The 14,229-nt window shown below is 41.2% G+C and overlaps 1 pseudogene; it reads right to left on the reverse strand.

The window, feature by feature from the left end:
* The window catches only part of LOC123594472, a 40,481-nt pseudogene extending 31,094 nt beyond the window's left edge, over positions 1–9,387 (reverse strand).
* Between the last annotated feature and the right edge of the window lie 4,842 nt (positions 9,388–14,229).

Consider the following 14,229-nt stretch of genomic DNA (forward strand, 5'->3'; position numbering starts at 1 on the left):
GACCAATGCCCTAGGTCACGTTCTGAATGGAATTTCTCAAGTTCTTAGGAATCTATATAATTTTGGATGTGTGTGCCTTGTATATGATAATTTTTAAATGTACTGGGATTATACTGAAAGAACTACTGATGGGGAAAAAAGATAAAGGAACAAAAGATTTAATAAAGAAAAATTTGCCTATATGGAACTACCTTATAAAGAATCAAAAACAGACCCTCTCCCAGAGATTTTTTATAGGGGAAAAAAAAAAAGCTGAGATTTTTTTTCTTTTATTTGACACACCAGTGAAGAGATTTCCTAAGGAATTCTCTGAGGTATAAAAATCAGGAAACTTTAAGCAGTAGAAAAAAAAGAGGCTCATGATGGTTATGCTAACGTGGCAGTAAAATTTTGCCTTGAGTCTACAGGTCTTTGTATGGGACTCAAAATAAGTCTCATTTTCATGGATCAAGAAAAGAGCCTTCATGTATAGATCTAGCACAGGTCTAGCTAACAGGGGTCACTCTAGTTCATGATCTTTAATCAGCAAGGGGTGTGTATGTGTGTGTGTGTACGTGTGGTTATGACCAATTGTGGTGAAAGTCAGAATTCAGTTTTGATTATGCCTTAGCAAGTACTGCCATAAAGAATTTTCCTCCGGGGCGCCTGGGTGGCGCAGTCGGTTAAGCGTCCGACTTCAGCCAAGTCACAATCTCGCGGTCCGTGAGTTCGAGCCCCGCATCAGGCTCTGGGCTGATGGCTCAGAGCCTGGAGCCTGTTTCCCATCCTGTGTTTCCCTCTCTCTCTGCCCCTCCCCCGTTCATGCTCTGTCTCTCTCTGTCCCAAAAATAAATAAACGTTGGAAAAAAAATTAAAAAAAAAAAAAAAGAATTTTCCTCCTCTTTTCCCAAGTGTCCATTTGGTGAGATAAACCTATCTCTTTCCCATAAAATACAAACAGGCTCATTATGGCAAGATTCTTTCCACCACAAAGTGCTTTCTAATGCACAAGGCTCCTTTGATGCTCTTTCAATTTGAGTCAAAATAGTTTTCAGTGCATAGCATCTCAGTGAAGTAGTCTCTTTGAGGCTGACCTGTGTCCAAAATATGCAGGGTCAATCCCTGGGTCCCCTGAGCTATCTAAAGCCATGAGGATCTGCCCAGCCAAGTTCACCCCACCCAAAAGTAAACGATAATTTTTTTTTTTACTTGTATTTCTCAATAAGTCACCATACCCTTGAAACAATTTACATTCCTTTCTGCATGGCAGTAGGAATAGAGTGTATCCTATCTAAGGAAAGAAACCACCAGGACAAGGTCCCTTGCAGGCAGGATAGGAACTCTGAGTAAGTCTAATGGAAGAGAAGCATGAAGTAAGGTAGGAAGTCTTGACACAGAAGGATAAATTCTAGTAGATTAGATAATAGGTTTTCAAGGATTTTCCCTTCTATTCCCATTAAAAGGATTATGGACCCACACCCATAGTGTCATGTGACTTGCAATGTCTCATATGGGAGGGCTAAGAGGTACACCTTCTCAGTCCATTGATGTAAATGGCCAATGGGATGTGAGTGGACATGACATCTGTCACATCTGAGCAGAAGTCTTAAGCTAAATTGCATCGTATGTCCGTGATTCTTACTTTTTTCCCTAGGCCATGAATGTAACATATCCCAAACAGAATGAACATGCTCCTTTAGCCTAGGTCCTAGAATGAGAAAATGCATGAAGCCACCTCACAGCCAAGAGCAGACCCAGACCCACCAGCATGTAACATGAACAAGAAAGAAATCACTGCTGTAAGTCACCAAGAGTTTGTGGTTGTTAATTACTGCAACAGAGTTGACTAATACGCAAGGGATGCCAAGGCTGTGTCCAGAGACAAGGTGGGAGGGTAGAGGAGAGGACACGGGAGACAAGTATGCTGCAATAGTTTTTTTCTCAATTCCCAGGTCCACTTGGGAAAATTCTATGTCCTTGTATCATAGAATGGCATGACATCTTTTGCTGTTGCCCCCAGGACTGGAGCTTTATCATCTCTGGGGGATCTAGTATTAATTCCTTGGGGTCATTCCCTGTTCCTTGGGTCCCCTGGATGAGGAAATTCATGCCAGTAGAGCCCTGTACGAATTGATTTTTTTCCCTCCTACTACCACCATCTTCACTGTAAAAACAGGAAATCAGAGCTGACTTGTTTCAGCAGTAGTGGAAAACTGATGCAGTTACCCAGCATAGTATCTCCAGTGATTTATTAAAGTTCATTTAAATATTTACTGCCTCACAACACTTCCTTGCATCACTTGTCACTGGAACATGCTATTTTTTTTTTAATACTCAGCAGTAGAAGCAGGTAAGCAGATGTTCTCAAGCTGTTACCAACCAATGGCCAATCAGTGTAATACAAGTCAGCTAAACTTGACCTTACGCAAATGTAGTTTCACATATGAACAAAGATCCTTTTTCTTTCTATTAACATCTCTTCTCTTCTATTTCTCATTCTGGTCCTTCCACCTATGAAGCTATCATTTAGTAGCTACCTATTATATGCCAGGAAATTCACAAATGTAATTTCTAATCTTTACAACAACCCTTCAAGGTAGGTATTGTTCCCAATTTACAGTCAGTAACTTACTATATAAGCTTTCTATGGCTGCTATAACAAATTACCACAAACTTAACTGCTTAAAACAACACCCATTTATTATCTCACAGTTCTGCAGATCAGAATCCAGGTATGGCATTGCTGAACTGGGTCTCCCACTTAGGGTCTCACTGGTTGAAGTCAAGGTAGGGGCAGGGCTGTGCTCTTTACCAGGGGGCCTGAGGAGAATGGGCTTTCAAGTTACTTTAGCTTCTTGGCAGGATTCAGTTCCCTGTGGTTGTAGGTCTGAGATTCCCATTTCATTACTGGCTGTCAGCCAGGAGTTTTACTCAGCCCCTTCAGGCCCCTACATTCCTTATCTCATTGCCCTTCCTTCTTCAAACCAACAAAGGCAGGTCCAGTCCCTCTCACACTTTGAACATCTCAGACTTTCCCTTCTGCCTCCTACATCCTGCATCTTTCTGACTTCATTCAGCTAGAAAGTTTTCTACTTTTAAGGGCTCACGTGATTAGATGGGGCCCATCTGCATAACCCAGGACACGCCCCACCTCAAGGTCCATAACCTCAATCACATCTGCAAAGTCAATTTTGCTATGCAAGATAACATATACACAGGTTCTGAAGATTAGGATGTGGACGGATGCCGTTGCAGGGCTTTATTCTACCTACCACTTTTCCCCAGATTACACATTTAGCAAATGACCAAAGTTGATGCGAATCGGGTCAACTTGGCATTAAGGCTCAACCTCTTCCCATGTGTCTACCCTGCCTTTCTAATGTGTTTCATTTGTTAGAGTATATAATAAATAGGAAAACAAAGGAGGAAAACTGTCTTAAAGCAGAAATGTATTTAGTAAATACAGTCTGTTCCCAATTTTCAACATGACTTACACCTTTGGAATAAAGGACTCAAAACAAAGTTTCAAATAATTCAATGCTGTTTCACTCCATATTCTGAAGGAATAGTGAGTGTGTATATTAAATATACATATACTTTTCACAACAAATGTAGATGAAAATTGTCAGAATCATTCCGCAAATTCATCCAAGACTGAAGATGCTTATTCCTGGCAGAACCGAAAGCACTTTAAACAGAAAATACTCTCTTAGATCCACTAATACCAGAAGATACCACAAGGGTTTCGATACACCAGGCACACATTGCCTCCAATTGTCAGGAGTCACCCAACCCTCACAGTATTTCCCAGAAAGGCACACACTGACTTCCTGGTAGGAGCAGGGTTTGTTTTTCCTCTTACCATGCACTTGATTATAATACCCACACTTCTGTAGATCCAAGTATTAGCAGAACCTCATCAGAGTTAAAACTGTAATGTCGAGCAGAATGATGACTGGGGCCAGGACAAATCACTTTTGAAGTTAATGTGCCTGTCACTAAAGCCCAACCACAGACAAGGGACACACACAAAGTAGGTGATTAAGAAATGCTTGCTTGCAAAGCTGTGGGAACTTCAGAGCAGTAGCTGAGACTGACTCTAACATCTTAAATTTTGATCACGTGTCTCAGTTAAGCTGAGTCTGATCAAAAGGGAGGGAATTGTTAAAAAGAAAACCACAGGCCTAAAATGGTGTCACTTTGGGGCGCCTGGGTGGCTCAGTTGGTTAGGCGTCCAACTTGGGCTCAGGTCATGATTTCGTGGTTCATGAGTTAGAACCCCGTGTCGGGCTCTGTGCTAACAGCTCAGAGCCTGGAGCCTGCCTCTGATCTGTGTCTCTTTTGACTTCACCAATGAATTCCCATATCCAATGATGATTTATTCATTTATTTACTCAATATGTATGTTAGGTATTTTCAAGTGGCCATCCCTGAGCAAGACATTGGAGGCATGTCATGTCTTTGTTATCAAAAAGCTCATGGTCTAGTTGGGTAATTCTAAGCCATGTAAGAGGATAAGGGTGAGTTGCCCAAAATAGGAATTAGTAAATATCTGTTGAATAAACAATAGTTAGAATCACAATGGAAACACGTGAAAAGATGCTACACGTCATTAGTCATAACAGAAATGCAAATCAGAACCACAGTGTGAGGGGTGCCTGAGTGGCTTCAGTCAGTTAAGCGTCCAACTTTGACTCAGGTCATGATCTCCCAGTTCATGAGTTTGAGCCCTCTGTGTTGACAGCTCAGAGCCTGGAGCCTGCTTCAGATTCTGTCTCCCCCTCTCTCTGCCCCTCCCCTGGTCACACTCTATCTCTCAAAAATAAATAAAAACATATAATTTTTTTTTTAAAAAAGACAATGTGATACCACTCACACCCACCAGAATGGCTATAATTTCAAAAAATGGAAAACAACAAGTGTTAGTAAGAATGTAGAGGAACTAGAATCTTCACACATTGTTGACAGCATTATAAAATGATGTAGCCACTTTGGAATATAGTTTCCTCAAAAGATTAACCAGATGACCTAGCAATTCCAGTCCTGGTGGAATTTATTAAAGTTCATTTAATAAAGTACATGAATTATGGAGTATATGCAGTAATGCTATATATATACGCCTAGGTATGTATGTATGTATGTATGTATGTATGTGTGTGTGTGTGTGTATATATATATATATATATATATATATATATATATCCCCAAAGAAAAACAGACATTCAAACAAAAACTTGTACATGAATGTAGCCTTATTCATGATAGCTGAAAAGTAGAAACAATCTATTTATCCATCAAATGATGAATGGATAAACAAAGGCAGTAGAGCTCTGTAATGAATATGACTCTGCAACAAAAAGGGACGAAGTCCTGATACATGCTACAACATGGATAAACCTTGAAAATGTTATGCACAGGGAAATAAGCCCCACACAAATGGACAAGTAGAGTATGATTCCATTCATATGAAATAGTCCAAAGAGACAAATCTATAGAGACCAAAAGTAGATGAGTGGCTGCCTAGGGCTGGGGTTGTTGGGGGGAACTGGAGGGTGACAGTAGATAGAGGGTTTCTATTTGGGATGATGAAAATATTCTAAAGTTGTATCAGGGTGATGGTTGCACAGCTCTGTGAATATACTAAAAACCACTGAATTATACATTTTTAAATGGTCAATTGTGTGATATGTGAATTATATCTCAAATAAAGCTATTATTTAAAATATCTTCTTGAACTCTTCTAATGGCAGGAACTTTGCTAAATTATTTACACCCATCTTCTCACTTAAGTCTGACTATAACCTTATAAGCAGATGTTGTGTTTTATTCCATTTTATAGTTAAAGGAAGTTGTAGCTTAGAACTGATCCCATATCACCTGGCTAATCAACAGTGGACCTCAGATTCAAACCCAGTGAGCCTGGCACCAGAGTCCTCTCTTTCCCTTCCTCTCTTTACTGAACTGAGTAAACTCTTCTGATCAGAGAGGCAACTTGGTAACACAATCTGGGGAGTGAGTCCAGACACAAATGGAGAGCTCTATTAGAAGGCACTTGAGAAGCAATGGAAGGGATCATGGAATCTGGAATCACACATCTGTGCTTGGCTTCTGTTCTTGCCTCCACTCAAGACGATGTGACTTACAGGTGCCAAAGATTTGTAACTTCTCTGACTTCAGTCTCTGACTCCATGAAGGGATACAAATAACCAGAACTGCCTCTCAGAGTTGTTAATAGCAGCCAAAAGGATAATAACTGTGGCCATTCTTGGAACGTAGGAAGCACTGTGCATATGTTAGGGATTATTACATTCACTGCCTCAAATTCTTTCATGCAAAAGTCTGGAGCCATGTGCACAAAAATGTATACATAAGGACAGTCACCAAAACATTGCTACTAATAGCAAAATCTAGGGAGACAATCTAAGTGCTTATCAACAGGCAAATGATTAAATAAATTGTGATACATGCATACTATGGAATACTATGTCCACTGAGTTGGTAGTTTTGCATATAGTTATATTACAAGTGATACAATAACATCACAAAGTTACATGCATGCTACTATCCTATTTTAGTATTTTTTTTAAACTACACCAGTGATTTCTCTCTTAATCTAGATAATGGTTACATAGGTGTATACAAATATAGAAAAAAAAAGGAATATATACTTAATACCTGTGCACTTTTCTTTATATATCTCAATAAAAAGTAATATATATATATGTATATTTATACTTAGTCTGTGCACTGATAAAAGTTTTTAAGTATACACATCAAACCGTCAACAGAGGTTACCCTTGGGGAGTTAGACTGGAGAGGGGGTAGAATGAAAAGGGGCTTTCTTATACTTTTCTATGCCTCAACATCATTTTTAATTTTTCAAATTAACATATATATCTTCCATTACTTTCTTAAAAAGATCTTTAAAAGTAGCCAGGGATCAGGGGCGGCTGGGTGGCTTAGTTGGTTAAGCGTCTGACTTTGGCTCAGGTCATGATCTCGTGGTCCGTGAGTTCGAGCTCCATGTCAGGCTCTGTGCTGACAGCTCAGAGCCTGGAGTCCACTTTGTATTCTTTGTCTCCTTCTCTCTGCCCTTCCCCTATTCATGCGCTCGCTGTCTCTCTCTCTCTCTCAAAAATAAATAAACATTACAAAAAAATCCTGAATTCTATTCAAAGTTAATTCAGAGAGCACCTGCCCTCAGATACTTTCCCCAAAGGGCAAAATCTTAGCTAGGTGGAGGAGGTGCATGGGCTTATAAGGCCCCTCCTTCTGCCTTGGCTTGAGGCACATGTAAATGGTAGTCTCTGATGCCGAAATACCCATTTTTAAAGGACTTCTGTTCACAGCCGTCAGACTGTGGTGGTACCTTCAAGTACCTGCCACTCATAAGTATTCAAATGAGTGTTTATATATGCCTAGAGGAAACCACAGCTTGGATTCAGATCTCCAGTGGGTTTTCCAAACTCCTATGAGGGCAGACATCTTCCAAGTTGGTGGCCAGCCAAGGTATGACAAAAGGCTACAGAACAAACAAGGCATTAGAGTCCTGTCTGTTGGTAACCACTAATGAAGCACCTTTATCAGAGGCCATCCTTCGATCTCCTGCTAGAACTTCAAATGAGTACGACTGGCTTCATTTGAGTGCTTAGTAAATAATCACTAGTGGGGCTCTGCCAGAATTTGCATTTTACCAAATATTGACATCTGCTCAAACGAGAAGGATAAGTGATTCCTGAAACACTCTCCTTTCTTCTCCCTTAACATTAATCGTTTATGTGGTAAAAACCAGCCCTGGACTCATGTCAACCGTCAGGGTGATTGTGGGCTCAAGCACATTCCAGCTGTATACCTTGGGCAAGCTCCTTATTTCTCTGAGCTTCAGCTTCCTCTGCTGTTTAGTGGGGATGATGTTGCATGGGGTTGCTGAGAAGCACAAATGATGTGTGTGAATGTGTTTTACATCAGAAGGACATTGACTGTAATAATAGCAGAGGTTATTTCTGCATAATGGGACTATAATTTCTTTCTTTTTTTTTTTTTTTTACATTCTTCACTACGCTCATGTAGACTTCGGAGATTTCCACAGAAAGCTAGAGAGGAAAAGAACATGCTCTTATAAAATACAATGCAAATAATAGACATTGCTTCTATTTAATAAATTGGATTAGGGAATCCAGCGAAATAGTTTCGGGGTAGGGAAAATGATTTGGGTTTGGCACACGAGAGAGAGTAGGCATGTGGGGAGCAGACACACTAGTCATATAACCTTGAGTGGATCACTTAACCTCAGGGATCCTCAGTCTTATCATCTGCAACATAGTGATAAGTCCTACCTAAAAATATTTTGTGATGACTAAATGCATGTGAAAGCCATCTTCTAGCACAAGGGCTGATTCATACTAGGTGCTCAATATATATGTCTGTTCTCTATACTTGGAAGGAAAGAGGGAGGGAGGGAAGGAGTTTAGCTCCATAAATCTACCCTACCCAACTTAGTGTAAGTACTTTTTAATTAATAGAGAGGGCTCTAATTGAGAAAGTGTAAAGCATTCTAAATCTCTCAGATAAAAACACATGTCATCTATTTCATGTGTCTAGGAAAAGCAAAATCAATATTTGAATTAATGGAAGAAATTAAATGGCTGCAGAAATAGTTTTTGAATTTAACAAGTTTCAACAAGAAAGTGGTTGGTAAATGATGATACAGAGACCCACAGAGCACTTGCCTTTAAAACAGTCTTCACCAAAGTTCAGAAAGAAAAATCAATCTATCTATTGCCTGGTGGGTGCTCTGGCAGATTACCAAAGCTAATAGACCTGGGGTAAGCCCAAGCACCATTACTCACTTAAAAGTCAAGCCACCTAAGGAAATGTGATAAAAAGAAAAAAAAAAAAAAAACAGATTAGCAGTTTAAGTACTGAGCTGACTGGGTTTAGGCTCTGTGGCCAGGTAGCACATAAAATCCTAGACTATCACTGCTGAACAAGCCCACAGAGACAGAGTCCACAAGCACTTCGTCTCATTTTGGAGATGGGGGAATAAGACCCAGAGAAAGGAAACTAGCAGACTCCAGGTCCTTGAGCTACGTGCAAGGGTTGGGACTCCAGCCCAGAACTCCAGACACCCAGTTTGCTCTTTTTAACTCCCATTTGGAGCTTAAGGCCCAGCCAACACAAAAAGACGAGGTGAATACATGCCTGCAATTATTCTCAAGGTCGTTAGAAGGAAAATGACTTACTACTGCTCCCCGCTCCCCTTTGTATACTTCTTGGAAGTCTATCTCTGCAAGTCTCACCTGGAATATGCTGCCCGGGGCTGAGCCCTGCCTCCCAACCAAGCTCCCGGACACTCACACACTCGACGACGTACTCCCTACTCCCGTAAGTGCCTGCCTTGCAGGGCATTTCAACCCACAAGTCCAGGAGCAAAACAAAGGTAGAAATGGGAAAGGAAACTTGAAAAGTCAATAGCCCCAGAAGATCCGAAGCTGGATAAAATCCAGCGGATTTAGGAAGTGGTTCAGAGCTAAGCCTGGGAGGGTGGGCATGGTCTGAAACTGTCCTGTCAGTGGTTAGTTTGTGTCCTAGCGCAGACAGTGGCACTTAAAGGAGGCAAGTAGGCCACACGCAATGCCTGTCTCGTCAGATGCTGTGGCTGTGTTCATCAGACAGATGTGTGGATCCAAGGGTAAACTTAGAAAATGAGAACTCTATGGTAGCTTGTTTATTGCTTTGTTCTGATTTCAGTAATGGTCCATGAGACACTTCTTCAAATTATACTGGTGTTTATTTCACCCTGACAATGGGGAAAACAAATCGTACCGACCACATCTCAGTTTCAAATGTCCTGGTCAATAAGGTCTGGCCACCAAAGCTTGGCTTCATCATATTAGTTAACTTGGTCTCCCTGTGCAAGATAAAGTGGCTGAGATAACTTCTCTGAGCAGGTCTTAGGCATAAATAGGGCAATAAGAAATAGGTCCCTTCTTGTCTCTTGCTTAACTAGCTCAGGTGACATGGACCCTGTCAGAGTTCTGAGTCATAGCCACCAAGTGAGAAGTAGTTTCCCCAAGAAGGAGGGTGCTGAATAATTGATATCCTGTTACTCCCAGTCTGGTCCTCAGGCTAGAAGACTTGGTATCACCTGGGAGCTTGTAAGAAGTGCAAAATGAGGGGTGCCTAGGTGGCTGAGTCAGTCAGTTGAGCACACAATCCTTGATTTTGGCTCAGGACATGATCTCACCGTTGTGGGGGATGGAGCCCCATGTCAGGATCTGTGCTGCTGATGGTGCGGAGCCTGCTTGATTCTCTCTCTCCCTCTCTCTCTGTCCCTCCTCCACTTGCTCGCGCAAGCGCGCGCTCTCTCTCTCTCAAAGTAAATAAAAAACATTTTTAAAAACCTTTAAAAAAAAAAAAGAAAAGAAATGCAAAATGCTCCCCAGACCTGCATTTTATCAAGATCCCCTGGTGATCTGTATGCGCATTAAAGTCTGAGAAGCCCTGGTCTAATAGTAATAATACTAGCAACCAACATTTATTTAGTGCTTAGTCTTGCCGGGCTCTGTGCTAAGTGGTCCCCACACATTTTCCTGTGGTGAAATGGGCTTTCCTGAATGCTAAGAGAGCTAGACGTGGACACAATGCTCAGGAAGCTCAGAGAGCCTATTTCTGTGTTTTAAGCCAGGTTTGAAAAGCTGTTACCTGGTTTTGGCCTGAGGACCAGGAAAGGCCAGAAGTCTCCAAACCTTCCTTGAAATGGGCAAATTTAGTAGGTAGACTATTTGAGGCAGTTCTTTAGGAATGACTCCCAAATATAAAAGGACTCTGATTCAACATAATGCTGAAGGCTCCAGCCAGTGTAATAAGGAAAGAAAATAATAGTCACACAGATCTTAAAGGCTGAAATAAACTTAAAAACATCACTATTAGCAAATGACATGATAGTCTTATACAGAAAATCCCAAGGAATCTAGGAAAAAAAATACCTTCTAAAACTAACAAATTCAGCAAGGTCACAACATACAAATAATGTTTGCCTATGAAAGCGTATCACTATGTACAAAATTTCCTCATCACTGTAGCATGGGGTGGAGTTGAGACTTGGATGGAAGACTAAGCTGGAGGCAGGTCAACAGAATGTCATTGCCAGGAGTGGTGTTGGTGGGTCTTATCCTTTAGAGTTTTTAAGATATAGCAGCAGGCTTTGGGCTCCTCTCCTTCTCTGTGTACCCACTGCACATCCTATGAGATTTTGGATCCTTCAGGAAATGACCTCACTGGGAACAAATGGACTTGTATGGTCTTTGCCCACACTCCACAGCCCTCCTAAAAACGATGCGACCTTGTCTGATTCTTCCAACAATACTCTAAGATATAGTTACTATTCCCATCCCAGTTTTTCAGACAAGTAAACTGAGGCTCATGAAGAGTAGGCAGGTTTCCCAAGGCTCCACAGCTATTAGGAATCAGAGTCAGGATTCTAACCCATTTCTACTTCCAAGTCTATGCTCTTAACCATCTGACACGGTTTTAGTCGTTCTTTGTTCTTCACAGACATGAAAAGAAGTCTTAATTAAACTACGGTATCTCAGATCCCTGGGGGTTTTTTTTAAGCTTTAATGGGAAAAGACAGGGTTACAAGGTCTGCCTCATGAAGGCTACCCTTAAAAACAAAAGTTATTGGAATATCAGATTCCTCCCCCAGCAAAAAAGAAAAGAAAAAGAGGAAAAAGGCACCGTACCTCTGCGTCTTACCCAGAACACTGAATTTAGGAATAGTAGAGCTAAAAGGCTCTCTAGGGTTATTAGTCCATTTTCAATTCACAAACAGGGAAACAGGCCTAGAGAAGGGTGGATAACCCCGCATGGTGAATAAACCCCAGTCCCAGGGCAGTGCTCTTCCTGTGCATGTTCTCCAGGTGCACGCCAAAAGGTAAGTTGCCACTAGATTTCCAATTGTATGCTTAAACAACAATTCCTGGAATCGTGCATCCTAGGAGTCTAAAAGCTCTTCCATATGTCGAGGTGGAATTCTGCTTCCCTCAAACTCCCTCCCCATCAGTCCTGGTTTGACTCTTTGGAGACATATTCAGACATTCTTCAGACATTCCAATTTTAAAGCCAGGAAAATATCTGAGTTTGGGATATAAATTTAGCTGTCTTATGCCTCCCATGTGCTCATTTCCTCATAACTTCTGCAACTTTAATTTATGCTGCATAATGACAGTTTGTGCTGTCTGCTTTGCTATGGCCCAATGGATACTTTCCTGGTCTCAAGTGACCAGTGTAATGCAATCTGACCCAGTTGGCCTTTGGGCAAGGCAGACTAGAAAATCACTTCTTTCCAGTAGGTACAATACACACGGAGCCCACAAGCAACACTTTCCAAAATTGCAAAGTGAGCAAGGTTTCAGATTCCCAAAATGCAGCAGTCACTTGGGAAAGAGAGGGATGCTTGTAGGGACTGGCGCTCTTTTGCACAAGCTCATTTTCCAGTGCCTTCTGCACTTGATCTGTGTAGCAAAAGCTATGTTCATAAGGTACATTATGAAGTTGAAGTTTCTGCCTCAATACAGGTACATGTTGCAACCACTCAACTATGCTCTTGTAGCATGAAAGCAACTATAAACAATTCATAAACAAATGAGCCTTATAGTGTTCTCATACAATTTTATTTGCAAAGACAAGCAGCCAACTAGATTTGACTCAAGGGCCATAATTTGCCTACCCCCGGCCTAGAATGAATAAATTCACTTTCCAGGGGTGCCTAGGTGGCTCAGTTGACTAGGCATCCAACTTTGGCTCAGGTCATGATCTCACAGTTCATGGGTTCAAGCTACGCATGTAGCTCTGTGCTGCCATCTCAGAGTTTGGGGCCTGCTTCAGATTCTGTGTCTTCCTGTCTCTGCCCTTCCCATACTCATGCTCGCTCTCTCTCTCTCTCTCTCTCTCTGTCAAAAATGAATAAACATTTTAAAAAATGAAAAAAAGGGGCACCTGGGTGGCTCAGTCGGTTAAGCCTCTGACTTCGGCTCAGGTCATGATCTCACAGTTCGTGAGTTCAAGCCCCACGTCGGGCTGTGGTGCTGACAGCTCAGAGCCTGGAGCCTGCTGCAGATTCTGTGTCTCCTTCTCTCTCTGCCCCTCCCCCTCTCTCTCTCTCTCTCTCTCTCTCTCAAAAATAAATAAACATTAAAAAAAATTTTAATGAGAAACTGTTAAATTCACTTTCCAGAAGTTTGGCATTAAAACTCTACCGTAAATCTATAGCCTTACCAACATAAACCTTATTTTCTAAACAAGCTATATGTATATTATAGCTCCCTGAACATACTTTCTCAACCCCATGCCTTTTTTGATACTGTTCCCTCTACCTGCAATGCTCTGCCCTGCAGTCACTATCTCAACAGGCTTTGAAATGTGGGACATTAAATGTGCTGTCAGTTTTCAAGGACCAAAAATCAAAGCACACTAAAAGACATGATTTGTGAAGTTCATAAGCCAGGACTCTAGAGGGTGCTCACATTAAAACACATACGTGGCATTGTTGATGAGCCCAAAATATTTCACCTGATTTATCCCATACATCATGGAACTAAATATCATACCCGGCACTAGATTCCCCAATATTGACAGCGAGCCTATAGAATGTAACGGACAAAGGAGAGACATTTTGCTTTCAGGTGAATGTAATGACTGTACAATTTTGTCTATATTGTGAATTCCTTTTTTCCTACCTGCTTATGTTTCCAGTGTGCTTTCTTTTCTTTTTATTTCTTTATTTATTTTGAGAGAGAGAGAGAGAGAGAGAGAGAGACAGAGAGAGACAGAGCAGGGTAAAGGCAGAGACAGAGGGAGAGAGTGAGAATCCAAGAGAAAGAGTCCCAAGCAGGCTCTGCACTGTCAGTGCACAGCCTGATGTGGGGCTCGGGCTCACGAACTATGAGATCATGACCTGAGCCAAAATCAAGAGTTGGACACAACTGACTGAGCCCCCAGGTGCCCCCAATGCTCTTTCTTTTAAACATGAACATATTATTGTTTATTCTAGGAATACCACAAATGTAGAGAAAATAAGCAAATATGATTGTGAATTACATGAAAAGCAATAAGTTATTCCTTAAATACTTTCATGTGTAATTTTACCTGATAAATTTTCATAATTAGTACCTGTAAACAATAGCAGACTTACTTCCACAGGACTTCCAGAAGCTAAACAAATTGAGTGTGAAACTATATTACTCACTG

Source organism: Leopardus geoffroyi, chromosome X (assembly GCF_018350155.1).
Source record: "Leopardus geoffroyi isolate Oge1 chromosome X, O.geoffroyi_Oge1_pat1.0, whole genome shotgun sequence".
In the NCBI taxonomy this organism is placed as follows: Eukaryota; Metazoa; Chordata; class Mammalia; order Carnivora; family Felidae; genus Leopardus; species Leopardus geoffroyi.